The sequence below is a fragment of the Podarcis gaigeae genome (genome assembly GCF_964106915.1).
Source record: "Podarcis gaigeae genome assembly, chromosome: 11".
NCBI lineage: Eukaryota > Metazoa > Chordata > Lepidosauria > Squamata > Lacertidae > Podarcis > Podarcis gaigeae.
Genome location: NC_139687.1, coordinates 4,710,444 through 4,737,743, shown reverse-complemented (window position 1 = coordinate 4,737,743; position 27,300 = coordinate 4,710,444). Strand labels below are relative to the sequence as shown.

The 27,300-nt window shown below is 41.2% G+C and overlaps 1 long non-coding RNA gene across 1 annotated transcript in view; it reads right to left on the bottom strand.

The window, feature by feature from the left end:
* LOC310826875 overlaps positions 1-26,445 on the bottom strand; it is a 30,079-nt gene extending 3,634 nt beyond the window's left edge. Inside the window, exons 1-2 of the long non-coding RNA XR_014556056.1 lie at positions 26,327-26,445; positions 25,230-25,299 (exon numbers count right to left, since the gene is read on the bottom strand). This is a non-coding gene — a long non-coding RNA (uncharacterized lncRNA). The remainder of the gene's footprint in view (positions 1-25,229; positions 25,300-26,326) is intronic.
* Between the last annotated feature and the right edge of the window lie 855 nt (positions 26,446-27,300).

Below are 27,300 nucleotides of genomic sequence, written 5' to 3'. Positions count from 1 at the left end.
TATACCCGAAAGAGCGTCTCCACCCCCATCGCTCAGTTTGGACGTTGAGGTCCTCCTCCAATGGTCTTCTGCTAGTTCCCTCACTGCGAGATGTGGAGTTACAGGGAAGCAGATGTCAAGGAGATAAAGAACACCTTGAACTTTTAGAAGACATCTGAAGGCAGCCCTGTATCGGGAATTTTTTAATGTTTGATGTTTTAATATGTTTTTATATATGCTGTAAGCCGTCCAGAATGGCTGGGGAAACCCAGCCAAATGGGCTGGGTATAAATAAAATAATAATAATAATAATAATAATAATAATAATTACTAGTATTAAACCTGTGACCTTGGTGTTGCCACCAGCACACTGTCCACATCAGCTGATTGCATAAGGTGATTTAAAATCATTTGTATATTATTTTTATTCATCAAATACCATCAAATACTATTTTTTATTCATCACAACAATCAAAATACAGTAATCATAGCAAACTGTAGGCACTGGAATACTGGTGTTAGTACATTTGGGCCAAAAGGTAAGTCTTGAATTGATTGTGAAAGCATGCAACTATTAGTCCCTGCCTAATCTCTAAAAGGAGGCTGTTCCATAGGGTAGGCCTTTATCATGAAGAAGGCCAGTTGATGCCAAGCCATTAGACTATAATGTAGTCCTTGAAGAAGAAACTTTGCTTTCAAAGATTTTAGAAGAAATTGCCCACTTGTGATGCAGCAACTCTTGGGTTTTACCAGCCTGTGAAAGCTAACAGACAAATTTACAATCGCTGAGTACCAGTTACGTAAAATCAGCAGGACTATATTAGCCAGCAAGATCCTGATTAGGTCTCATGTACTGTTTTGGGTGATTTATGATCAGATCAGTTAGAACTGTCAGAGGAGATTTGAAAACGACCTTCAGTGGTGAGGGAGGAAGAAGGTGAGATTTCCATAAAGCAACCTCTATGGCCTCACTAGGCAAGACGGCAAGGAGCAGGGAGGAAAGAAGCCTACATCTGCCCAAAGTCTCTCTATGATACATACACATGGTATGCACACATTCATGAGCAGGGGTCAGAGTTCATCTTGCAATGAGTGGTTTTGCTATACCAGGATTTCTAGCCAGCCACCACTGGATTAGCTTGACAATCAGATATCCCTTTTTAAAAGGAGCACCATTTATGCTCACGAGGGCTGAAAGACTGTGAGAGCACTGCAAAGTGGAGGCCTCTATTTATCCAAAGGTCAAGGATGATTGTAAGCAGGTGGTCCAATTACGCTATCTCTCGCCATATAGATGCAGGGGGAAGAGAATGGAGGGAAACAGACATTTTTCTCAGAGGCTGCTAAAAGTAGAATTTCAGCCTTTCTTTCTGAAGGGAGCAGGAGAACCATTTTGAATCACATAGTGAGGAGCATTTCTGAAGCAAGGTTTTTGCAGCTTCACCCAATGCAAAGTGCTATCTTCAAAGCGACTGGTGAATGTGGGTGTGTCTGCTCAACCACATTTCCCTTTCCAACCACACTGCAAGTTAAAATCCATTTTCAATTGATAATTACAATCTTCCAAAGATTTGTAGCTTTTTGAGAGTGCTGATCATTATTTATTAGAAATCCCAATCTTCTTCACAGAAGTCTGGAGGACACTGATTGATTTAATCAGAAAGAAACAAAGGCCACATTCATATTTATTTTGATTTTTTAAAATATTAATTAAAATAATTCTTAATTAACCTATTTCTAATTATAAAAATAATTCTTTCGTATTTCTTGTCTGCAGTTATTTTTGTTCAGATTTATTCTGCTTTTATCTATCTATCTATCTATCTATCTATCTATCTATCTATCTATCATCTATCATCTATCTTTGTATTTCATTGCATCTTGAAATTTGGAAGAAGCTGATACAATGTGTCAAAAGTTTGGTAGGAAGTGGAAGACACTCAAGGCCAAATTGCACATCATGTTCATAGATAATTTGCCTTTGAGGCCCAAATCTAGATTGAGACCCAGCTGCAAGGGGTGGGAGGGCATTAAGTTTGTTCTTTCCAGTATTAAAGACAAACCTTACATCTGAAGGTATCTGAAGAAGTGTGCATGAAGAAGTGTGCATGAAGTGTATCTGAAGAAGTGTGCATGAAGAAGTGTGCATGAAGTGTATCTGAAGAAGTGTGCATGCACACGAAAGCTCATACCAAGAACTGACTTAGTTGGTCTTTAAGGTGCTACTGGAAGGAATTTTTTTTGTTTAAACCTTACACTAATCCAGCATGTATCTGTCTCAATCTCCGCATTGCTTTAAATGCAACTTGTCTTAATCACACATTAAATAATCAAACATTAAATAATAATAACTCCCCCTCCAACATTTTTATTTGTTTTTAGCATTTTATAATCTACATGTTTCAAAACTGGAATTAATAAATGTTTTTGTTGTTCAAAAGGTAACCACTAGATTTAAAAAAAAACCATAAAAAACGTATGATCTAGTTGAGATTCCAACTCTACAATTCTGTTTCCATGAGGTTATGATTCAAGCCACTTGTGACTATAGCCATATTCTCTGTACACAAGTTAAATTTTACAGCATCTTTTCTATTTCTAAAAATTAACTGTTTCATGGCAGTTTGAAACCATTTGCATCCATGTTTCATTCAAACAGTGAAATAACTGACAGTATTTAGAGATTATTGACCACTATAACTTTTAACCTATAAAAGCTGGTATTGTCTGCATTTCCCAGATTTTGAATACTTGTGGATTGATGCTGTGTGTGTTCTTTTGTCTGCCGTTGGCACGTTATCAGTAAAATTCTTGTACGTGACATTTTCTGCCCTGCTCAGTGAAAAGTTGGAAAGAGTACAGCTGTATAAAGCAATGGCTAGCAGATTTTTTTATGGGCAAAATTTATGGAGTAATGTATCTACTTTTAGCATGACTATTGTTAAACCTGGAGATCAAGCAAAGTGACACCGAGTATATTGCTTTATCAATTGGATTCGTTCAAGTGAAAAATGCTGATTATGCCATGTCTATCCCCTGGGCGCAGAAACACTGCTTTGCTACTTGAACGGTCGATACATAAAAGTCAAATTCATTATAATTTGTAGCTTTTTTTTCTTGAAGAAGAACACAGTTCTCGGTACATCAATATCAACTCTTAAATCCACATAGGATAGAGAAGGTACAGCACCGTAATTCAATCTCTTTACACTTAATACGGTCAGGAAGGAAGAATGAAAACAGTCTCTTGTAAAATGATGGGGAAACCAGGATGCAATCATTCTGATGGAGCTGTGCAAAGGAGTCATTTTACACCATTTGTTACCAGGGCAACAAATATAGTGAGTCCCATACATCTAACAGGTGACATTTTAGCTTAGAAATTGCTTCTTTGGTACTCCCCCCCCCCCCGCCCCGTCTATGAAAAACAATATTACCAGCATTTTCACTTGTCATATGCTATAGGGCAACACATTCCTGCTGACAGGCCTATAATGGAAAAATAGAGTAGTTAAACAGTATTGCAGTCTAACTTTTAAGATACATGCTAATCTGGTTTTTAAAGAAAGTCTTCAGACGTTTTCAAACACCTTGGAGACTCAAGTGACTGGGAATTCTTAGGTGGGTGTGTTTGGATGAGCCGACAGATGCATTTAGTTACAACTTAACCTTCTCTGTTCTCTTTGATTTAGCTCCAGCCTTCTAGATTCCTTTGTAGATAAACACGTCACAGTACCCATGTTCCACTGATTGACACATGCAAATAGACAGGTACTAGGAAAGTTAGGCACACATCTTGGTTCAATTGATAAAGGTCAAATAAATGTCTGCTCTCTATGCAATAATTTTGTCCATGCTTTGTCTGTTGATAGAGGTGACTCATTTCATTGATACATTTCCTATAAATTTTGTAGAAAAACCTAAAATAATCTGTCTGTGGGAGAGATGTGCTTGGTCTGAATGGGTAAGCTCCATACCTGTATAAGATATAGCTATAGCTTTAAGCACTGTTGCTTTTCCTACTTCACCCTTCTGGTTTGATGGATTTCAGATTTCATACTGAATTCCACAGGTGTAAGATGAGCACTTTAGTATGAACAGGGGTGCAGCTAGCTGCTCTGGCACCTGGAGTGGCAGGGGTGTCGCATGGGGGTGTCGCGGCAATCCACCCAGGGGGCGGCATGGCAAGTTGCTCACAGAGTCCGCCTGGTGGTTTCGGGCAGCACAGGGCCCCGAGCCACCGTGTCACTCTCAGGCCCTGCAGTAAGTGCCGCCCCCCGCAATGTGCCATTTTGTCACCACCCTCAAGGATGACATCCGGGGTGGGCTGCACCCCCCACCCCTTCCTGTGCCCCTGAGTATGAACAACCCAGTCTTCCTAAATGGACTGTCTTGCCTGTAGGAAAAAATAAAGGAATTCTGCCCTAAGCATCAGTGTACTGAATGTTATGTGCTTCAGACATGCCTCTGAATGTTTTTGATTACAAGCATGTGGGGCAGGGATATACATAAAATGATTTCACTGATGTTCAAAGATCACAGATAGATGACACTTGATGTGGTCCTATACACACACAGTTTAAGATGATGGATGGGGAGGCAGGTAGATACAACTACAAGAACATCTTTTGCCTCTGTGCCAAAACATGCTCAAAAATCCATGATTGAATTTGTGGTATGTTTGGTGTTTTGTTTTTACTTTAAAACAACCATGGGATAACTCCATTTTTGACCAGGTCAATACTATAGGTGGCTGTTTAGTCTTTTCACCCCATAGCATTTCCCCATGTCAAATCACCTGCTAAGCTGCTATTAGGTCAAACTTTATAATGGGATGGTGGCGACAGGACCATGTAGCATAATTGCACTGGGAAAACCTCACCTTCAGTTCTGCTATCAAAATTCAAGTATCCCACCCACAGCAACAAAAAACACATAATTCACCAAAGGGTTTTGAAGACCATGCATGAGAAGTGCACTATAAAATGTTGCATGGGAGATGACCAAATGTTCCATGCATTCAGCATGGAAAATTACCACCAGGTCTTTGGCAGCTTTTACTGTTGCCCTTAAATGCCTCCTTATGCTAAAACAGGCATGAGGACATTGTGGCCCACCTGCCCTCTTCTTTAGGTCTCCATACTCTCTTGAAGCCACACCCCTCCCTGGAATAGCTCAATTTTCATCCTTATGCACCAGTCAGGGAAGTTTACCCTCCATAACCAGCACATCTTGATGGGGATGAAAACTCCCCTCAGCTGATCAGCCATGGAGTGGGGAAGGCCTATCCTTCACACCTATTGTGCCATGTTGGGGATTAAAACTCCCACAACTCTTCAGCTGATCTGCCCCAACCAGATAAGGGATGCAGCCTTCATTCCTGCTGTAGCATTCAGGGTGGGTTTGTCCCCCTCCCCAGGTCCCCTCCCCTCATGCCACATTGGAGCTGAAAACTGGTTAGTATTAATGATATCCACTGGAGTATATAGGCTGAGTTGCCTGCTTGCCCTATTCCTAGTGGAGCTGACTGTGAAAAGGCAACTAGTAAATCAGATAGAGTGTCCAGGCTAACAGCAGGCAAACATCATGGCTTCCAGGCACCAGTTTAGGAGAAAGTAAAGACCAGGAAGGGGCTCACTGCAGCTCCAATAGCTTGAGGGAGCTTGAGGCAGCTACCTCTTACTACCCAATGATAGGGTCTGTAAGAGAGAGAGAGAGAGAGAGAGAGAGAGAGAGAGAGAGAGAGAGGATTACAAAGGAGGAAAAAATCTACAGAGGGTAGTTCTGAAAGTAAATTGCATGATAGGCAGGAAATCAAAGAATGTTTTGCTACAACTATAGGAACAAAAGAAACAGCACATATAACAGACCCTCCAAGTGTGCCTATTTTCCAGGGGTGCCCCTGATTTAGTGACGTTGTCCTGGTTTCTGATTTGATCCTAGTATGTCACACTTTTTCTTAGGATGTCCCTATTTTCATTGGAGAAATGTTGAAGGGTATGGAGTAATCTGAGTCCCCGAGACATCTGAAGGCAATCCTGCATAGGGAAGTTTTCTAAATTGTTAATCTTTTATTATGTTTTTATGCTGTATATGTTGGAAGCTGCCCAGAGTGGCGGGGGCAACCCAGTAAGATGTTTGGGGTATAAATAGTAAAATTATCATTGTGGAATGGAATGTCCCTATTTTCATTGGAAAAATGTTGGAGGGTATGCATATAATATGCATATGATTAGAGTCTTCTGCCTTTAGGCAATATTGAAAGCCATCAGTATTAGTTACTGAACATGATGTGTCTGGCAATGCCATGGTCATGATATGGAGTATTAGAGAAAGGATGGCACAATACATTTCAGAGACAAAAGGAGCTACCTATTTCAGTGGCAAAGTAAACAGGTAGAATTAATCTGAAGTACAAAAAGGAACAAGGTTCAAGGTGAAATTAGTACACAGACTGAAGATGAAGGTGCTAAGTGACACATCAGAGACCACCAATTGTGAATAATGGATGGCATTTGAAGTGTGCTTTGGTGGAGCTCCATCCAGTGTGCGCTCTCTCTTTTTGAAGTGGAATCATATCGAAAGAAATTATTTGTTTGAAATTACACCTATCCTCAGTTTTAACAGATTATTCAGTGGTCGCTCCCCCTCCCCCCTTCAGAGTTTTCTTAAGGCAATTAGTGAGAACTAAAGGTGTATTGGAGCAGGGATGGGCAGAGATGAAGAGCCACTGCTTATTTCACAGCAGACACGATGATGTTAGAGTCACCACTGAAGGGGACAACAACAAAGGGGCTTATCCCTTTGGGGGTGGCACTTTGGGGTGAAATGAGGGTGTGGGCCAACCCCCTTGTGGGAAAAGTATTGCTTTAATGTGGAGGGTGTTTTTGTATTTGAAAAACGTGCCTGGAAGAAGGGGAGCCGAGGAGAATAGAGGGGCCCCAATTGCAGTTGTTCAGGGCAGGGAGAGGTTTGATGTGGGAGGTAGGGCGGGCTCAGTAAGGAGCACACGACATAAGCAGTTGGTGACTGTGCTGTGTGCCAGCCCTTCCTCTGGAATTGTGGTTGTCCTATCAGCCAGACCTTGGGTTTGTGGGTGCTGTTGCTAAATGCCAGATCAGCTGTGAATAAGGATCCTCTCATCCATGACCTGATGGTGGATGAGGATGCCTGCATCACTGAGACCTGAGTGTTGGTCTCACCCAGCTGTGCCCACCTGGGTACCTGGTGCAGCATCACACCATACTTGAGGGTTGGGGAGGCGGAGTTGCTGTGGTCTATAGAGATATTCTCTCTCTCTCCAGGCTCTCTGTCCAGTTTTTTGGGGGATCTGGAGTGTGTCATCTCCTGGAGTCTGTTTCAGATTTGGGATTCTGCTGATTTACCACCTGCCTCACTGCCCAGCAGTCTCCATGCCTGAGCTGACTGAACTGGTCTCAGAGGCGGCGTTGGAGACTCCCAGACTATTGCGACTGGCTGTGGGGTGGCTCAGGACTTCATGGTTGCCATGACAACCATGGGGCTGTCCCAACATGTCAACAGCCCAACACATGTGGCAGGTCACACCCACACTCTGGACCTTGTTTTCTTGACTGGGCAGGAAGAGGGCGACCTGAAAGTGGGGGATATTGACATAAATCCATTGCCATGGTCAGATTACTTCCTGTTGAGATTTAGGCTTTCAGCATCTTTTCCCCATTAGGATGGCCCACCCTCAGAGACTGATGGAGCCAATGGCTTCCAGACAGCTCTGGGAGATTTCTCGGCTGATTTGACCAGTGTTCCTGTCAAAGCCCTGGTCGACCTCTGGAACCTCCGCCTCGATAATGGACTGGATGAGAGCCAACAAACTGAAGTTCAATCCAGATAAGACTGAGACACTGTAAGTGAGTAGTTCCCTAGACCAGATGGGTGGGATTTTGCCTGCTCTTGATGGGGTTACACTCCCTCTGAAGGAGCAGGTACGTAGCATGGGAGTACTCCTGGATACTCTGGGGGTACTCTGCTGTCGCTTGAGGCTCAGGTGGCCTCAATGGCTCAGACTGCCTTCTAACAGCTTTGACTAGTGGTCTACCTATCTGGACAGGCATAGCCTAACTTCTGTTGTCTATGCCCTGGTAACCTCTAGGTTGGATTACTGCAATGTGTTATGTGTAGGACTGCCTCTGAAGATGGTTCAGAAGCTTCAGCTGGTGCAGAATTCAGTGGCCTGGTTGCTCACAAGATGGTTTGAGCATATTACTCTGATCCTGGCTTGACTGCACTGGCTGCCAATTAGTTTCCGGGCCCCATTCAAAGTGCTGATTTTGACCTATAAAGCCTTAAATGGTTCAGGACTGCAACACCTGAAGTACCGCCTCTCCCTTTATAAACTATCCTGGACTCTGCGTTCATCATCTGAGGCTCTTCTTTGTGTGCCTCCTCCACATGAGGTCTGGATGGTGGTAGCACAAGAAAGGACCTTCTTTGTAGTGGCTCCCTGTTTGTTGAATGCTCTTCCCAGGTAGGTTTGCCTGGCATTCCTCTTCAACAAAGCCTTGGGCTGATTAATATTCTACAGCCTTTTAAATGTGTGTGTGGAAGGGGGGGGTCTATTGTTTTGCTGTTTGGTTTTACTTATTTACTTGTTTTTATCCTGTATTTTATTCTGTGAATCATCCTGGGATCTTATGATGGTGGTATAGAAGTCTAATAAATAAAATAATCACAACAATAAATTTGATAACAGACAACTTAAACAAAAACAAAAACCACAGGAGCAACCAGAAAACAAACCACAAGAACAGGATAATTATGTTCCAATTTAAGCACACATTCTTAATTGGTTTTCCTTGCAATATTCCAATTTTCACAGGCCTGTTGTGTTCTACTGTAGTCACACCTAACTCTTCTCTTTCCTAGCAATCTAGCTCCCAGAAGAAAAGTCATTCCCTCCCCACCACTGTCCTCAGCATAATAGAATATGATTCAACAGTATTTTAGGAAGAATGATAAATCCTACAAGCCAAACCTCTTGCATTCTCTCTGAGAGTCTATTATTCTGGATTGTCTGTGAGTTACAGTAGAGTCTCTAATGGTTGCCCTATTTGCCTACACAGGGACCACACTATTATTACTTAACTCTGCATGTTGAAAAGTGGCTCAGGATACATCACCAACAGTACAAAGGATGCTAGATAAAACTATAATCTATTGTACAATGGAAGGACTTGCACAATAAGGCACTTTTCTTAGGAATTACACTTTTTATCTCCAGATGCACAATAACCAAGGCTGGCGTTACAATAATATGATTTCAATTGCATTCACACTGAACCCAAAGAAAGACTTTCACCATTTTGTCCTGCATCTGCTGATGTACAAATGCTGAAGGAGAAAAAGTAGTTATAATGGACAATTTAAAAGGAGTAAGTTATTACTCTGAGCAGGAAGATCCAATGTTATTCAAACCTTTGTTTCACACAAATGAAGAAACTGATTCACCTTCATGTGCGTTTACTGAAATGAATGAAAACCATAAATCAGCATTGAGGTGCACTAGCCCTGAAGTCAGCTTTTTCTATTCATCCCATATTGCTTGTTTGAGGAGGGTTCAACAAGATCTTTCACTGTTATGAAGGAGTGGTTTACAAGGCACATGGTAGCTCTTCCTAGTGAGATATGGGCATTTGCTAGAAGAGGCAGTGCATCTATGGTTCTAGTTGTTTTGTATACCTCCAATTAGACCAAGAAACGGAAGGGGCATTTCACCCTCACATTAATCACTGAGAGGGATTCTATGCACCATTCAAATTGTGTTGGGAGCAGGGATGGGTGAATTTGTTAGGTTTGGTTTCCCTCCATTTCTCATTTTTCCACTCCAGTTCTCCACATTTCTGCCATGATTTGCAATATATATATATTTTTAATCCTCTTGAAAATTCACCAGTATTTTAGTGAGAATTTCACACAAATGATTTTGTTAGCAGTTTTTACTAATATACTCCACACGTTTCTGCAAGCAGGTTTCCATAATATAACACGTTTTTATGTTATTTTCAAGAATGCACACATTTTTATGCACACATTTTTATGCACACTTTCCCCCAATATATGGATTTTTGTACACATTGGTCCCTTGAAGAACCACATCACAAAATTCAGAGATTTGTGAATTCCAAAGGACAGCAATGTTTCAGTTCAAATATTGGTTCAAAATAAGTGAATTGGGTAGTTTCCCCCTGAATGCAACCAAAATGCACAGGAGAGAGAAGAGCCCCATTGAGTTAGTGTGGGCTTGCACTAGTGGAACTAGTTACTTGAACTAGAGGACCTTAACCAAGGATTCCTAAGAAGTGGGGTTTATTGAAGAAGTACCGATGAGATAATTCTGTGCCCCATTTCCATTGGGAAGAAGGGTCTTGTGCATCTGAATCATCCTAAATTCTGCTATCTTAGTGAGAGATCTTAATCAAAGAGAGAAATGGCACTAAGCAATATTTATTTTCTGACGAAAGGTTTTTGGTCATTTTTTATTATTATACCCTGAAATTCACCAATGGCCTCTCATTTTCTTTTCTTAACAGAGTCAGCAATTATGCCTCATTTGAGCTCCAATTCTGAGAGAACTTCTGTGTATGGATTTGGGAGGATAAGATATAGCAAGTTTATAAGTATTGTTTAGAAAGAATAGTGTGAAGCTACTATTCACATGAGAGAAAATGTATTGATCCTCTTCCCCTGAATAACGCTTTGTCTTATTTATACTCTGATGTGCACTGTCAGTTCCACTAGTTTAGGCAATTATTTGGGTCTTTGATTCTGAGCAAACAGCTGTGTGTGTGCATGAACTATGAATTAGAAGTTACAGAACAGTTTCTCAAGCAGAAGAAATAATGACCATTGTGTGGAGACCTCCTGACATAAAGACACTGTCCAGATTTGGTCCAATGTTTGTGGAATTAAGCAGAATCTTTTGACAGACATCTTTGATAGAGCACCATCCACTAAGAAGTGTATGATTCTGAATACTTTTAAGTAACTTGAATGCAAGGGTGACCAACATGATGACTGTGGGTGCAACAATTCCCTTGAGGTCTTCACTTGGCACCCTCAAGGCCTCTGACCCTTCTCCTCACCTCATTGGTCATTAGGTGGTGATGATGGTTACCTTGTTCTCCCTTGAAAAGCTGAAGGAGCAAGTTGGAAAAGTGACACCCACCCACCCACTTCTTTTAGCTCTATGTTTTTCAAGGCTCAAATTATTTCTATTGGATCTGACTTCTACCCAGGGTCCCCTAAAAACTGAAGTACATGTATGATCACTTTTTCTCTTCTTCAGAGCTTTTTCCCTAAAAAAAATGTTTAGAGGTACTCTCATTTTCCTACTCATATTGAAATAGGTAAAGGTAAAGGGACCCCTGACCATTAGGTCCAGTCGCGAACGACTCTGGGGTTGCGGCGCTCATCTCGCTTTATTGGCCAATGCATCTGGCAAACAGCTTCCGGGTCATGTGGCCAGCATGACTAAGCCGCTTCTGGCAAACCAGAGCAGCGCACAGAAACGTCGTTTACCTTCCCGCCAGAGCAGTACCTATTTATCTACTTGCCCTTTGATGTGCTTTCGAACTGCTAGGTTGGCAGGAGCAGGGCATATTGAAATACTGCCCCTCAATGAGGCCAAACTTGTCACAAAATGTTTACGAGTATGCGTACCCCTGCACCCCCCCCCCCCAGAAAAAAGCACTGCTCTTCTTATCTCTCTGCAGGGGAGAACCGATCTTAGAGATGGGCTAAAAAGTGAGTAGAGAGGGTGGTGCCACTCAACTCACTCAAAAACCTCACTCAAATGCACCCACAGAAAGCAGAGCTATTCTATTCTGGCCCTGCTTTGCCAAACCAAGGCAGGTTCAACACAGGTCATTTACAACAAATCACAATCACAGACACCATATAAAACTAAAAAAATCTCAGTAGTTTCACCATCATGGCAGATACCTGTCAGTAGTCTGGCTCTCCATAGCCAAACCAGATGGCTCAGAGAGCTCTGGAATTCTTCTGTCTTAAGTATATCTACAATCCTAGGAAACCTAGACTGTACAATCTAGGTATGCTCTTAGACCAGGAATAATGAACCTGTTTTTAATTTACTGTTTTTTATGAATGCTTTACCACCCACAGCTCCCGACTGGGAGGTACCATGACATAAAGTAATAGTGATAATAATGATAATGATGATGAAGATGATAAATTCACACACCAGTGTACCATATTTTAGTTATCCTGTACCACCCCCAGTCCTTGACTGCGAAGTGCAGTGGTATTTATTTATTTATTTATTTTATTTATTTATTTTCATCATCATCATCATCATTATACTGACACACTTGCCTATTGTTTCTGGGATTCAGCCTTAGCAGTGAATACATACCCATACTTTTGACTATCTGCACCCCAGCACTGGAGCCATTCTTCAAAGCGACAGGTGAGCAAATGGTGGGGGCTTCTATTGCCATCTGTCTCTGTTTTATGGGCCTGGCCCATTTTGACGTTGCAGCTCCACAACAGGAGCACACATATTTAATTTTAATGTTCAGAGAGTGACCTGTAGATTCAATCTTACCTGTTTTAGCATTTTCAGAGGAAGAGATAAAGCAGATTTGCCAGTAACGATATTGGAAACACTTTGTGCATCAGTTATTTAAATACTGGTACTACAGTATTTAAAACAATAGAAAAACACCCCCCACGTTCTAATAAAGGACAGCTTTCTCTTACCTTTATTCTTTCTACTTGGATACCACTAAACAATCAGTTCTAGAAAAGAGAAAATATTCTAAAATATAAATGCTTAATGCACAATTTTAGATTTCACTTTCTTGTCACATGCATGCCATGTCCTCACTTGTCTTGACAGGCTATTTTCATCACTAAGCTGCCTTTTTCTGTGTTTGGGGGATAACACCTATTCCAGTCTGGATTATATTATCTGAACCATTTCCTTCCTATAGTTAAGAAGCATATCATAAAGTTGTGAATAAAATAAAATGCTCATTGCACATTCTCAAGGGAAAACCCCACATCTGTACTCTCTCCAAAAAATTGTGGAGAGATTGCATTCCCCACAAATATATAATCAATGCTCCTACAGGCTATGTTACCATATAATATGTTGTATAATAATTTGTATAATTAGTTACAATCCTCCCCCCATTTTTATACTAAGAAGTGGTTTCAGAGCTGCTAACATAGTACGCAAAAGCATAAATGCATATTAAAACAATAAATTCTCTCTCTCTCTCTCTGTATAATTGAATTTTCATTTTTCTACATTTCAAAATAAACATTTTACAAACTTTAAAATATCCGTTCTTCTCCTTCCATGGAGCCATCTCCTTCGATGGTTCATATTACATATCATACTTTCCTGCATATTTTACTATAACCATCCAAATCAATTTTTCACTTTTACATCAATCAAATATTGTTTACTCTGTTGAATTTATCTGAATGCTGTCAGTGTTTTCATCTATGTACAATTGTTTTCCATATATTCAATAAATATTTTACACTCTCCTTTAAATATAGGTTCTTCTTGCTCTCTTATTCTCTGTGTTAAACGTGCAAGTTCTGCATATTCTGACATCTTAAACTGCCAGTCTTCTTTACAAGGGACCTGGCTCACTTTCCATTTTTGGGCTCACAGAACATGGCTGCTGCTGTTGTTACATACATAAATAAACTTTTCTAAAACAACAAATTCTGGACCAGGTTACTTATAACACTACATTCTCCTGTATCAGTAAATTCTATTTGTGTGACTGCACTTTACAAAATGTCATAGGACGGTGACCTGAAAACAGGTACTTGTACTTGAAAAGGGCAGATCTGATAATTTTTGTTTCCCTCAGTTTCTCATTTTTCTACTCGGCTCTGTACATTTCCACATCACTTTGTGATTTTTGATGTTTTGAAGTCCTCATGAAAATTCATCAGCATTTTGGTGCAAGTTTTATCCTAATATACACATTTTTACAAAGCAAGTTCCCATAATATAATGCAATTCTGTATACTGCTTTCAAAACTGCATTTGATGTTCATTTTATCCTTGCATCTGCATTTTTGCCCGCATTAAGTGGCTGAAAAGCTGCATTGCCTCACTGAGAGAACTGAAGTTACAGGGAACCAGATAGAGGGCCTTCTTGGTAGTGGCTCCCTCCCTGTGGAACACCCTCCCATCAAATGTAAAGGAGATAAAGAACTACACAACTTTAAGAAGACATCTGAAGGTAGCCCTGTATTGGGAAGTTTCAAATGTTTGGCATTTTACTATGTTTTTATATCTGTTGTAAGCCACCTAGTGTGGTTGGGGAAACCCAGCCAAATGGGCAGGGTATAAATAATAAAATTGTTGTTGCTGTTGCTGCTGCTGCTGCTGCTGCTGCTGCAAAATTCAGAGAAGTGTGAATATTTTTAATTGATATCTTATTGAATAAATTTCAATTATAAAGCAATAAAGTGATACAAAAAGAAACAAAGAACAAAGCACACAACTGTGTAACGGGGGGCATTATATGAATATATACAAAAATAGACCTAACCCATACATTCTTTTATAAATTTGATATTATTATCCTATTATTATCCTAATACTGATGTAAATATTAATAGCCTACTACATTTTGTATAAATTCATTCCAAATTTATCCAAACAGAATCTATGTCTGTAAGCAATCCTTTTATAGGGTGCAGGTGTTATCATATTATCAATCCATTGATTAAAGGAGAACATGTCTTTATTCTTCCAGTTCATCAATATTAGCCTCTTGGCTACCATTAGAGCACATAAAACCCATTTTTGTTGTCCTATTGTTAACTTCCATATAGTAGGTATATAATTCAGAAGAATATTCTCTGCTGAAAAAGTATGAAGGGACAGAAAGGTAGAGGAGAATCAAATCGTATTATTGTGGGGGAAAGGAAGGCAAGGCCCTCTAATGCTCTCTGCCAGCCTTGCGCATTCTGAAATACTTGAGCAAGGTTAGCAGATGCTGTTCTTTCCTTAGTTTAGATGTTGCCACCAAATGCACAATGTGCTTCTCCATGTGCTGTCATAAGTCAGCTAAAACATGTGTAAACATATGCTGTGTCACTCATTAAGGAGAAGGGTATAATTACACTTTTAAATGTGGCAAAGCATTCTGAAAGTAGCATATAATTTTCTAGAGCAGAAGCCTTTATGAAACATATCTTTCCCTGAGTGTTTATACAGTCTGACATCTTCAGGTTTGTTCAGATCAAGAGCCCCACTGTGAATGAACAGGCTTCAGACAAAGGCGGCAATTTGTTCTTTAGGTGCCTTTTCAGTGCTGTGTGGGGAGGGGAGATAGCAGGAGGAGAGAGGGGGGGAGAGAAGGCCACACCAATATTGTTGCTTGCAATTAAGAAATTTGCCAAATGCAAGGTAATTACAAGGGGAATCAATGTTTAGCAAATCACTTTTTATCAAAATGTCTACAGTCATATTGGAAAATGGCAATGCTACAGTTCAACATTCCCCAGCCTGGTGCTCTCTAGATGTTTTGGACTACAACTTCCTTTAGCCTTAGTCAGCATGTCTAATAGAAAGGAATGATGGGAGTTAGAGTTCAAAACCTCTGTGCTTCCAAAAAGACAATATTTGGCAACATGCTCTTCCCAATTTGATGCTTGTGCAAAGTGATCTTACACTGATGTACCCATCATCAAATTCCTAATTGGAGCACTGATCCACATTTCTGACTGACCAGGAACCAGCTTTTCCTGGAAGAGTCAATTAAATATATTGTAAATTATTGATCTTCAGAGTTTTAAAATCTGCTGGTTGTTTGTACTAGCTGCTATATATTACCAGGACAAATGCAATATTCTTTTATTAATTTACAAGACCCTTAGCAACTTGGGTTCGGAATATCTTAAGAGGTGTCTGATCCCTTAAAATCTTTGTCTTACCACTGAGGTGTATGGAGTGTTAGGGTGAGGTGGTACAGATTGTGGGGGGACAGATTGTGCTCTTTCTGGGGTAGTTTGTCCACCTTTAGTCCTCACCCTGCACTCAGCTCTCACTTGCGGCTCCTAGAAGCTGTCAGCGTGCAACAGTGGCCACACCTTGGGAATTGGCTTTGATTGGCTAGCTAAACCAGGTGAGGGGAGCCAATGGGTCTCAAACCCTTGGTGAGTTAGTGACTAACTCTGCATGTGAAGATAGGCTTCAGCAGATGAGAAGGAAAACTCTGATCCTGCACCCCCACTGCCTTGTGGGACATTTTTGTGAGAAGATGACAAGAAGATTGCCCTCTCAGCTGATGTGGTCCAAAGGAAAGCAGAGCAATACATTGCACACCAGCTTGGCTGCAGGAGTTGCCAGAAGGAAGTGTATAACACACCATATCTTAGGGACTCCACTCTGGATTTGTGTAGGATTTGCTCCTTATCTTTTTCTTCTCCACAAAGCATTGGGTACAAATTTTCCTTGGGGTTAACTCCCAAAGCCTTTCTTTTGAATGGGTACAGTTGCACGGCAGTGGAAGTTTAGACTCAGAGTCTTCCTTCTCTTAGATGGGCTACGTTCCCAGGCTGATGAGCCCCACCTGTCCCTCATTTTCCTCAAGTAGTAACTGCCTACTTGACCATTGGACCTACTCTTGGTCTTGTCTGCTCAGTCTGCTTATTAATGATGTATTGCTTTAGATGTGCGTCATGTTTATTAACAAACTGTTGCTTAAATAAAATAAAAGCAAGGAGTACCAAAAAGTCAATGAAGGAATTGGTAGCTATTAAAGAATATGGAGATGTACTATCTGGTAAAAGATTAAGTATAGATCTCTAACCATATAAAACTTGATAATTGCTTTTTATGGCCTTTTATTATTTCATATGTACCAAAAAAAAACCCACAATGCCATTTGTGTTGCTCAATCTATATTTCACAGGTCAGTTTCTACAGTTTTTTGCTCTAGACTTGATAGAGTTTTATCAGAATGTGTGCTCTGGTATATCGTTTAATGAAGGAAATAGAAGAGCTAAACAATTTCCTACACATAAGGGAAGGTAGGGAGGGAATAGCTAGAGTTACGTCATTCAAGAGCACAAGAAAACTGAAGTGGGAAAACATCACTTCATTGTGCTAGTTCTGTTGAAGAAATGATTTCTGTAACAATAGAAACCCCTAAAACAGAGTCAAGCGACCTGTGGCCCTCCATGTGCTATTCAACTACAATTCTCATCATTGCTGACCATTAACTCTGGTGGCTAGGGCTGATGGGAGTTGTAGTCCAACAACACCTGGAGAGTCACAGGTTCTCCATCCGTGCCCTAGAAACTAGGGACACAGCCCACCAATTCACCCTCAGAGCCCATTGAAACTGTATGGTGGGTGCCATTCACAGAAATTACTTAAAAGTATACAAAATGCCTAATATGATGAGCAGCGATAAAAATTTACTTCTGCATTATCCTGTGTTAACACCAGCGAGGTCATTATCTTAGGAATAATAGATTTGGATCATCACCTCCCTTTTTAGTCTTCCCCATAGATCACAGTTCAGTAGGCGAAGAATAATCATATATAAGCAGGAGTTTATAACTGACATTGCAATATCTATTAAATGTCTACTATGTTGGCACTGTCATTTGTATTGTGTTTATTAATCTTATTAAAAAAATAAATATTATAGAGTGTAATATGGCAGGCTTTCTTTGGCAAAATAGTGTTTTGAAAGCTGTCTGAAATGTCAAGCTGTATGCATTTTATATTAGTTCTATATACATTTTTATTGAATTCAAACTTTTAAATAAATCTTCCAATATCTAATGCATCTTATCAAAGCACAAAAACCATTATATGATTATATGAAGAACCTCAGAAGTCACTGTCTTCAAAATTTAATGGACTCCTGATGCTCCCCCCCCCCCACTCTACTAGACTGTTTTTAAGACATCTTGCAGTATTCTATACATTATAAATGGATTTCATTCTTGGCTTAGTAATTCACCTAATGGGCAACGGATACAAAAAAGCTGTAACTCCAGGGACATTAAATTGGTTCTAAACTCTGAAAATTACAGCTTCTACAAAAAGAAGAAAATACTAAAAACATGCCTAATGTAACATTGCATCTAATTTTCCACTACCTTCAGATTATGTCTAAAAGCTTCTAAACTTCTTAATGCTACAATATGTTAAAATTGCATTCCTTTATATTTAGATGTCTAAAACACCTTTTCCTTTTTACCAGCACTGAAGTGGCCCACTGACAGGGAGCAGCGGGGCAGCGGGTGGGGGCAGGGATTGCTCCAGGAAATCCCACAGTATCAAAATGGAAGACATGCTGTGCCAAATTCATCTACTCAAGCAACTTCTGTCTCCAGTTGTGGCCAAGGGGTGGTGCGAATAAAAGCTGTCAAAATGGCAGGTACTTAGTAAGCTGCTTTATACGGAATCACATCACCCATCTAGCTTAGTGTTGCCTACACTGATTGGCAGTTGCTCACCATGGTTTCAGGAGGAGACTTTCCCAGCTCCAACTGTAAAAGGTGGATTGAACCATGGATCTTCTGCATGTAAAGCAGATCCTCTGAGCTAGAGAGCTTTCTGACCTAATCAAGTTACCCCCACGGATCAGGATAGAATTGTTCACCCTGACACTGGTAGAGCACAACACTGCTATGCCAGAGATGCTGTACCACTACTGATGCTGCCACATAGGCACTTGTTTCTACAAGTATTGCGTGGACAGGCAGAGACCTCCCAACCCTGGGCGACACCCAAGTGGAATAATAGCTCAAGACAACGTGTTATGGGATTAAAATTGGCCACAACATTATTAAAGCTTCAGATCATAGCTGTCAACTGTCCCTAATTTGGTAGGAAACTCCCTTATCCCAGCGCCGTTTCCCACTGCTGTCCCTTATTGATGATGTCCCTTAAATTTCCCGGGTTTCAAAAGAAGCAGCTCCTCTCCCTCCCTCCCTGCCAGGGAGGCTCCAACTGTGTTGCTTGGCTGCATTGCTCACCCAATAAGGAGTCTAAGAACGACTGGGGGGTGGAGCTTGCATGCCTTGTGCCGATCAAATCGGCCGCGTTGCCTGGGGACTCGCCTTTGCTCAGCGCTTCCCAGCAGAGAGGTGACGGTGGTTTCCCTTGCTGCATCCCCTTTGCCAGGTTGCTGCACTCAGGGAACTACTGCTTGAGGCTTCATTTGGCTGCTGGCTGGGCTTTCTGCCTTTGGTTCAGAGGGGCTCAGAAGTTGAACATACCTGTGCTTGGAATCGGATGGATACGTCATCGACGGCCAACTCACCCTTGCCGGGGAAAAGGTCTGTCTGGAGCGGGGGCAGATGGTGGGGGAAAAGGAAAGGAGCTGGTTGAGTACAATGGCGGGCAGCGATCTCGTGGGCGGGGGCTTTTGGATTTGTTTTGGAAGCTTCTTCGATTGACTGTTATGGGGGAAAGGAAAGGAGCTGGTTGACTAAAATCCCTTATTTTGGCTGCTGATCCCTTATTTTCGAGGCTGCTCGTCCCTTATTTTCAAATCTGTAAGTTGACAGCTATGCTTCAGATGTAGGGAGACCTTGGCTTAGGCAATGAGCGTTTATCCCTCTCAGTCCCTGGCTGGGCATCTGAGGAACATCAAGGTTATCCAGAATGTGTAGGGATTGGGCTGGCTCTGGAGAACGTCTGTTCAAGTGGAGAGCCCGCCCCCCATTTCGCCACTGTTGCAGGGGAGAACAATGACAACCAATTGGCATATGGCCAATGTCTCCCCTCAAAACAACCCCTGGTATCGTCGTCACAAATAGGAGGGGGCGTGGGTCACCACTTCACCCCCCCCCCATTTAGGGAAGATAGACTAAAGGATTCCGCCCAAGGCCTGAAACCGCCACAGTTGTGACATTTTGCTACGGGGAAGGCAAAACCTGCCAATGTAGGAAAATTCCTTTCCGGTCCTTCAACAGTGACCATAACGTAACAGCGCCCACGTACCCGTGGAGAAGAGGTTAACCTGTGAAAGAAGTCTTAACTGAGGAAGGGCAGGGTGAGAGAAATTCTGAAGCCGACTGAGAACTCCCAGTTAAGTTCCTCCCACTGTTGTGTGGGCAGGTCGATCCCTCCGCTTACCTGGTCAACTCTCTCCTGGCAACGCCTCTCCAGCTGGCAGAGGTAGGTGGCCACCTCCAGGTGTTTATCCTGGGGGGGGGTGAATCCAGGCTGTACTGCTGGGAGCCACATAGGATCATGGGGGCTGTGCATGACCACGCAAAAGGCGCCCCCCATTTGATGTGTGGAGCGGTCATTATTGTGCTTCTGACTTTGCTGATGGTTAGCTCTACCAGCTGCCTGGTGGGCAACATGATTGTCATATTCTACTTGTATTAGGGATGTATGAAGCACCAAGCATCCATCTCTTGTCTAGAGCCATGGACCACCTTGAATTAATCTGGCTACCCAATTAATATCCACATGTTTATGTCTATCCTACCATTCTTTTTTCCTACGAAGTGGCCAGATGTTTCCATGCATGGATGCTTATATAGACGTCATTCTGGTCTCTGCATCAGAAAAAAGATTATGAAACCCATGATGAAGCATGGCAAAGTATATCTGCATGAAAACAAACAGAGCAGGAACAATGGGCTATGATGGTAATGCACATGTGGGTACCACTCACACAGTAACACTGCAGCTTGAGGGGTTTATGGTCTACTGTAGTTTACAGATGAAATGATGCAGTGAAATTATGAGTGGTGTGTGCTTGTGCAGAGCTTTCTAATATTCAAGGTAAGAGAATGGTTGCATAGTTGAAGCAGGTTCAATCTGTAGAAGCAATGTGAACCACATAATTAATATGCCCACAATTTCAGATATATTTTCTGCTTTATCAGAATCATAGGTTTATTTCTCCTAAAAGAACATAAACTGTCAGTCAATGAAAGTCAACATTGTTCTGAAGTTATAAATGGGCAAAACTATCTAGTCCACAACCAGACATCAGACCAAGCTGAGCATAGATCTGATGTTAGGTTGAGCACACAGCATTATTCACACGGAGACTATTCCTATGTACCACAGGAGACATGTAGCAAGCTGCCCCGAGCAATTTAGGTACACTGGCTTTCCAAGATCCAGCATGTTGCCTGTTGAAATGAGCTATAGAAATTAGAATACAGTGCTACCTCTGGTTACGAACACTTCTGGTTACGAACGCTTCTGGTAACGAGCTCCGCTAACCCGGAAGTAGCTGCTCCTGGCTGCGAACTTTGCCCCAGGATGCAAACAGATATTACACACCAGAGGTGCACGCGCAGCAGGAGGCCTCATTGGTGAAAGTGCGCCTCAGGATAAGAACAGTCTAAAATAGTCTGTTGCATTTCAGCTAGGTTAAAGGCTGTGCCTTGTATTTCATGTTCTTTCTTCCTAAAATCTTCAGATTTTAATAAACACTAATTTATTTTCCAGAATGAAACTGTGTAACTCCAGACACTTCATTTGGCCACAGAGTCACAACCTGAGTCCAAAATGATCTAGAATCTATAGAATTTTTCCTGTGGCCTGGCAGATTTCTTGACATCCAAGGCTTATTTGTTGGGTTCAGGAGGAGATGCTGCCTGGCCCTCCATGACACACCTTCAGATGTGTGGCCAAGAAAGTGAGGAACACTATAATGAGACCTTGAATGAGATGAGGTCATCTAAACAAGGAAGAGAAAAAGAAACAGAAACTTTCCCTAACCACCAAGTAACTCTTACCGGGAACTGAGGAAGTGCATAAATAGATCTGCTACTGTGCAAAATTTTGAGCTGGTTTAATACAATGGTAGTGGGACTTGAGCGCAAAGAGATTATTCTCCCTAAAAGGGCCTGTTTGCCGATTGTCCTATAATTCTACAAACTTCTTTACTAAGCAAATCTCCTAGTAAAGATATCCCAGTGTTAAGGTCATCCACTACTGCAGTAGTGACAGGCCCAGCCTTCATTACTGACCTGGCTTCCCAATGCCACGTAGGCAGCGGGTCACCGAGAGGGGAAGGGCAAGGCAATGGGGTGCTTGGTGCAGGTGCAGTGGCGAGAGTGGTGGATTGGCTTCGTTGCTGTACCAACACCATGCCAGTCTCCCTGCCTTGACCCTCCCCTCCTCTCTCTCAGCAACTAGCAGTGACATTCAGTTTTGGGGAGCAACGTCAGCCCTGCTCACTACTGCACTACTCTCATATAACCACATAAGAAGGGTTGTGCTTCATATGCCTTCATAGTTCCAACAGCTTGCTCCTCATACTAGACAACCAGATGCATATGGGAAGCACACAACCAGGACACAAGTGTGATGGCTCTCTCCCAGTGGCATTCTGCCTCTACCAGGGGCAAAGAAAATTATATGCTTGCACTTAAGAGCTGGCTTTAACCTGAGGTAGAATGAAGGGGCCATCTTGTGCATCTTGGTGTTATTGAAGGGCAGAAGATTGGTGGTTTTATTATTATTATTATTATTATTATTATTACTACTACTATTATTATTATTAAACCCTATGAGATACCACATAGATTTTCCGGCCCAGGTACCAAAGTACCTCAGGCTGCCATCTCTGCAGAAGAAATATAATTCATCTTCTCCAGAACCACAGAGAACCACAAGTATTTCCTTTTAAAATAATGCCAGCTAGATGCAGGAACCTCCTCGTGATATTCAAATCACTAAGCACTTTTGTTCAAATGGTGTCAAGGAACCCAGGTTGCTAATTAATTCAAATCATATTCCAGAATGTAGGTCCAAAGCAAAAATATTTCCATGCTCTCAGACTGATTTGAATCGCTCACTTGAACAAGAAATTATATACTCAATAGCTTCACCTTAAACGGCTCTTCCCAAAAATGATATGCAATGCACTTTACTTTTTTCACTAGCTAGACTTCAAACACATAGATGTTATTTAGGAAAAAAGATGCTGCAACATTAATGAATGGTCTGATTGCAGAGAGGTATGGATGACAAAATGCTATTAAACTAGAACTGAGTTATGGCATTAACTAAAATGAACCTATAATTCCAAAAACAAGTGCACCCCCCCCTAAATCTGTGGTCCCCAGCATTCTCCTCCCCCACCTCAATTTTTTTGCTTGTTCTCTCAGTGTATACAGAGGACTTACTTACATTGTTCCTTCTACTTGGAAGCTATTATGAGTCTCAGTGGTATCCCTTAGTTTAAGCACAGAGAACATCTTTATAACCAATAGAGTATTTCAAAATGGAAGAGACTTTTAAAGTGCAACCCCTGCAGATTGCATTTTTTATGGTCTTAGTGAGTGAAGAAAATCAAACAATTTCCCTCTATCCAGTTCTCTCTATGGCTCAGACAAAATGTGTCAGATTTGTAGAAGATGCTGTGTTAAACTGATGGAGAGTAATTTGGGAAGCTACAAACGTCGGAAGATAAACTCATCCTCACTCAGCAGTTCACTTGTTGGCAGATTGTTGTTTAGTGACTGATTTATATTTTATGTTGCAGGATTTCCCCCCTCAAAAAATGTAATAATCTATATATTTGCAAATGTCATTACTTACTTTAAGCCCTGCAAAGGAAACACTGTAGGTGTGGTGTACAGGTGTTGGAAGCAAATAATAATTGTGCCATTCATGCTAATCCTTCTCTTCTAGTCTATGTGAACTATCAGCAATCAGCTTGGGGATTGCAACTCACAGTCATCATGCATATGATTGTGAGTGAATTAGTGTGTCGATCACTCATATTCCTGATCCTGTTATTTATTTGTATGTACATACTGATTCTTTTAAACAACAAGAGCTGCACTATGGCATTAGGTGCAACAATATGAAGAAAAGAGAGCAAAACAATAACTTTACATCCCATTATGATTAATGTCCAAGGCCATAGCTTTTCTGACATGCCATTCCAAGGCCCAATTCGCCATGATGCTTGACAGGCTACAAATGCTTACTTGTGCAGCAGCCCACACATTTAAATGAGGGATAGAAATTCATCTAGAAATACATCTCATGATAAGACTGTGACCAGGTGAGCTGCCTACTCATTCTGCTCTGCAGGTGCTACTGATGGTCACCCTCAAGGCCCCTGCTCTCCCTTCTTATGCTACTTTATCTTTAGCCTGGACTTACACCACATAGCACTTCCAATAGAGGCCACTGTAAGATATGCTTGTGTAGTTTCTACCTACTGACCCACAAGGCAAAAGTGTTTCTTTAGAAAAGTTGGAACAGAGCATGCTTGAGGCCTTTGCATTTGCGAGTGCTTCTCAAACTGCTGCCAGACTTAGCACTGCATAGTGAAACCTAGAAAGAATACCAGTTATTGCTTCATCTTGATTGGGTAGCCTACACATATTTTGGCCACCTTCAAAAATAAGACTGTCCTCTGGCAGCCATGTAAATAGAGGATCGTCCCTGTAAAGTAGGATACCTTATTGTGGTCCCAGTGGTTGCCAAACTGGAATACCAATGTTACAAAGCATTAGATCTGATATAAATATAAAGCTTGCCATGTGGAATACTGCACAGGTAATCAACTTAGGTCAGTATCACATCTAAATTAGGCTTAGGGTTCAGGTCAAAGACTGTTCTCTTCAATTTTTATATATATATAAAAAAAAACTATTTGGACTATTATCTAGGAAGAATGGGCCATAGTTCAGTTGTAAAATACATACAATATAAGCCAGTTCCCAACAACTCCAGCTGGCAGATCTCATCTAAAAGAGTTAGGAAAGATCAGCAAATTCTGGGTTGATTATAGTAGAGGATCCTGGGCTAGATCAACGCACAAACCAACTTGGCATAAGGCAGCTTCATATGCAGACAGTACAAGGGTCCCTATTCTCCAGGGACACCCCTGATTTAGAGAAGCTGTCCCAGTTTCTGATTTGATCCTGGAATGCCCCGCTTTTCCTTAGGATGTCTCTGTTTTCACTGGAGAAATGTTGGAGGGTATGGAATTATCCAACCCCTGAGCTGTCTGAAGGCAATCCTGTATAGGGCAGTTTTTTATGTTTAATGTTTTATTATGTTTTTGTGTATGTTGGAAGCTCCCAGAGTGCTGAGGCAAGCCAATAAGATGTGTGGGTATAAATAGTAAAATTATCATTATGGAGTGGAACGTCCCTATTTTCATCAGAAAAATGTTGGAGGGTATGCATAATTCGGCACTGAACACAACTTCTCTCCTTCATGGGTATTAAGGCACAAAAGGCAACATTACCCTCACCTGATGGGCTCTGGTCTGAAAGCTTCCTGTTTCCAGTTTGCACAGTCTTGCCAAGGTTCATTAGTTCAGACTGTAGAGAGGGTGGCAGCTGTCAGATAAATACGGTGTGAAGCCCATATTTGCATGCAATAACCCAGCGAAGGTATGCATTAACAGCAATTTTAAGTAGCCCTTTCTACAAGCAAAGTGATCTGCCTTTGGAAGCGTGTGTACACATTTTCAAATAAAGCTGCAGAATTCAAATCCAGCCACTAAATCGGGCTTCCGAATAATAGAAGCCCCTCTCACATCTCAGTGAATTAGTGTTTGTGAAGCACTATCAAATGAAAGGTAGTTATTGAAAAGCAAAGCACTTTTATTAACGCTATAATTTTTATAAGCTTAAGGAAAATTTCAGTATGCAATTTAAAAAGCAGCCAACAGGCTTCTAAATGCCATAGAACATCCTTAGGGATGTGAAATCTGTCTGTAACTGAGAAGCATTTAAGTAATGGGGGACAAAATGCATATCAGTAAATTGAAATAAAACATGCCACATAGCCTGTATAAGAAAAACACTAATAAGAGTCATTCAGATTAGGGAGATGTTTACTTTAAAAGGGAGGCTCCAACAAGCTGACAATCAGTAGCCTGTAGCATCTAGCAGCAAGTCTGTTGTAAGAGAACTCATTTATTTAACATCAACTTCATGCATATATTTCCAGTGCTTTTTTTTCTTTAAAAAATGTTTAGGGATACTCTCATTTGACTCAAGAAAATCACTATTTTATAGTTCAAATCAGGAAAAATAAATACAGTAAATAGAGAAAAGTACAAAGATTCACAAAATGTTTAGGGGTATGTATATCCCTGTACCCCCCCCACCCCACTGGGGGGGAAAGCACTGTACATTTCTATCTTTGTTTAGTCTTTTAAAGAATCACATTACTGAAGTTAGGAAAAGACACTCTACTCCACTCATGTGTTTTCCACAGGTGGGTTTTCTTGTTCTTGGTTTTTTAAAAAGAACCTACCCCAAAGGTTTTAGATTCTAATCCTGGTTTAGATTCTAATTTTAGAACATCAGAGTCAGAGAGAGAGAGAGACCGGTAATTCACCATGTTCTTCTTCCACAGATTTTCCATTGTATGAGAATCCACTGAGCTTCATTCTCCCTCTTACTGACTTTTGAAGCCAGCATAAGTTCCCTTTTTTGGGTGGGGTGTGTGCCAGGACATTTGCCGCACAAAGTCAAAGGGGCCTGGTAAAGAGAAATCACAAGTGTGATGGTAGCAGCAATTGGAACAATAGTAGCAGGATTTCAGTAGACACAATAAATTCCATTGTGTTTTATGCAAGGTGCATAAGCCCACCAAAGGTATACAAAGAGCCTTCATTTAAAAGGTTAGGAAACCTAGTGTGTAAAGCAATCTTTCTCCTTTCTAGTCAATGAAATGATCAATGCTAGATGGTACAAAATCAGTCAATTGGATTTTAGGCTGGGTTTTGGCACAGAAACTGCTTTGGTCACCCTGTATGATGACCTCTACTGGGAGAGAGACAAGGGATGTCTCTTCCTGTTAATTCTCCTCAACCTCTCAGTGCCTTTTGATACCATCAACCATTGTACCCTTCTGAAGCAACTGTCCGAGTTGGAGGTCGGTGGCACTGCTTTGCAGTGGTTCAGATCCTACTTGGATAGTTGTTTACAGAGGGTGATGCTTAAGGAGTGCTCTGCAACACCATGGAGCCTTCAATGTAAGGGCACAGTCTACACACACACACACACCTTGCAGATTGTATTTATTGATTTGTGGTTTTCTTTTCCCACCAGGCTTCCCTAAATGCAATATATATATATATATATATTTTTTAAAAAAATGTGCTTAAAATACTGCAGTTTTGTGTATTTCTTCTAATAACTTTTGTACTTGACCAGGAGGAAATGCTCAAGCAGTGATACAGATGTAGAATAGACTGTCCCTATTTTCATCTGAAGAATGTTGGAGAGCATGTGAGAGGCTGGATTCAGTGAGCTGCCATCGCACAGTGATGATAGGGCAGCAAAAGGCTTTCAGCCAATATTTGAGTT